This window comes from Chrysochloris asiatica, unplaced genomic scaffold (genome assembly GCF_000296735.1).
Source record: "Chrysochloris asiatica unplaced genomic scaffold, ChrAsi1.0 scaffold00195, whole genome shotgun sequence".
Classification (NCBI taxonomy): Eukaryota; Metazoa; Chordata; class Mammalia; order Afrosoricida; family Chrysochloridae; genus Chrysochloris; species Chrysochloris asiatica.
In genome coordinates, this window is record NW_006408713.1 from 4,245,971 (window position 1) to 4,248,297 (window position 2,327).

At 40.7% G+C, this 2,327-nt stretch overlaps 1 pseudogene; it reads right to left on the minus strand.

Moving 5' to 3' along the window:
- Nucleotides 1-1,688: 1,688 nt before the first annotated feature.
- On the minus strand, nucleotides 1,689-2,021 carry LOC102831548 (annotated as a pseudogene).
- Nucleotides 2,022-2,327: the final 306 nt, after the last annotated feature.

Sequence of the window (2,327 nt, forward strand, 5' to 3'; positions counted from 1 at the left end):
TATACAGTACACACTCAACCGTAAGGTCTATTTGAACTGCAAAGTCATCAGTTCCAACTCACCAGCTGATCCTTGGAAAGCTTATACAGGGTCACTAAGAGTCATAACAGACTCGACGACTCTTGGTAACAGCAATCTTTACTGAAGTAGATTACAACTTCTTTTTCCTGTTGACTGGCTGGTGAATTTGTACAACCTTGACTTTCGGTTATCAATCAAGTGTGGAACCACTGTACCATAAGGCATCCTGCAAGTCACCTCAACATAAAATGTCAGACAACAAGACAGCTCATAAGTGAGGAATACATGTTTAGAAACATAATGTTGTGCTAAGTTAGTTATAACTTAGAGCCATCTTATGTAGGGTTTTAAGACTGAAAATCTTTGTGAGACCAGGAAGTCCCATTTTTCTCCTGTAGAGCTGCTGGTGAGTTCAAACCAGTGACTTTGTGGCTCACAATCCAATGTTAATCTTCTAGAAGCACCATGGTGCTGGGTGGTGGTGTGCTGTGGTGTCAATTCTGACTCATACTGACCCTGAATAAAGTTTCTGAGGCTCTAAATCTCTACTGGAGCAGAAAGCATCATCTTTCTCCTGCATACAAGCTGGTAGTTTCTAATTGCTGACCTTGAGGTTAGCAGGCTGACTTGCAACCACTATGTTAACAGAGAATATATATATATATACAGACACATACATATTCTGTTTTCAGGGCACTGTATACAGATAAAAGATAGATAGATACATAGATAGATACATAGATACATAGATAGATAATAGATGATAGGTAGAGATAGCTATTAGATCATAGATAGATGATAGATAGATAGATAGATAGATAGATAGATAGATAGATAGATGATAGGTAGATAGATAGATAGGTAGATAGATAGGTAGATAGATAGATGATAGATAGATAGATAGATGATAGATAGATAATAGGTAGATAGATAAATGATAGGTAGATAGATAGATGATAGATAGATAGATAGATAGATAGATAGATAGATAGATAGATATCTGGTAGCATAGTAGTTATGAGTCAGGCTGTTAAACTCAGGGTCAGCAGTTTGAAACTACCAGCAATTCATGGGAGAAAGATGAGGCTTTCTGCTCCCATTAAAATTTACAGCCTCAGAAACCCTATACAAGGTCATTGTAAGTGGGAACCAACTCCATGGCACACAACCACCCAACATATATATATAAGCCATAACTTTGAACCACAAGGTTGGTGGTTTGCAACCACCATCTGTTCCTCAGAAACCATATACAGAGTTACTATGAGACAGAACCAGCTCAAAGGCACTTAACAACAACAACAATTCTTAAATTTGCTTTAGTATAGTTTTATATACATTGTATTTTTGCATGCTTAACTTTATCTACAAGCTTTCTTTCATTAGGGACCTGAATAAAAGAACTTCAAAGAAACAAATCACTAAAACTACACAAAAGAAAAATGGTCAATGACATGATCAAAGTTAATATATCAAATACTCCTTTTGGGATGTGTTTAAATTGCCAGTATATTTCCTGATCTATTCTTTTTCCTGCCTCTAGTTAATTTGTACAAATAGCACAAGAGGACACCAGCTCCATGCAGATGGCAGCCCAAAGGGTCAAACCAGTCCCTTTGTCCACAGATGGAGAAATCTATTCTATCTTTGTAGGGGCTGGGACACTTTTAGGAGCCTGAGTTGAGGCCTGGGCTGGGCCATGAAGGAGCTTCAGTTTTACATTGATCATTGGCCTTGAACTTCATCTGACAGACCCTCAGAACCTTGGCAGTCAGTGCCTGAGCATGCTTTCCCAGCTCGGTATGGGCAATGTAGGCCACTTGACTGAGCTTGTGGTTGACAAACACGGGGGTCTTAGGCTGGACCTCCATGGGCTTTAAGAGACTTTTGATAGCCTCTGCATGTACACCCAAGGCCTTGGCATTTTGTGGATGAGTCTTCTTTAGGCCTTTCTTGCACTTCTTGGTAAAGCACATGTTCCGAAGAAACTTCGGGTCCATCCTCTTAAGAGTCTCATATCATTGTACTTGAGCTTCTTGATGCCATCTCTGTGCCATTTTGGGGACTGGTTGGGCATGGAGTGGTTCTTGGACTTAGCCATGTCTACACTATAGTAGCAAGGCCTAGTAGTGTAGTGGTTAAGAATCTGGCTGCGAACCCCAAGGTCAGCAACTCAAATCCACCAGGCCCCCTGCAGGAGAGAGATGAGGCTTTCTGCTCCTTGCAATTAAAACGGCCTTGGAGTCTGGCGCATCAGCCCACAGCACCACACCATTGCGCTGCTTCGAAGATCTCACTGTTTTGAA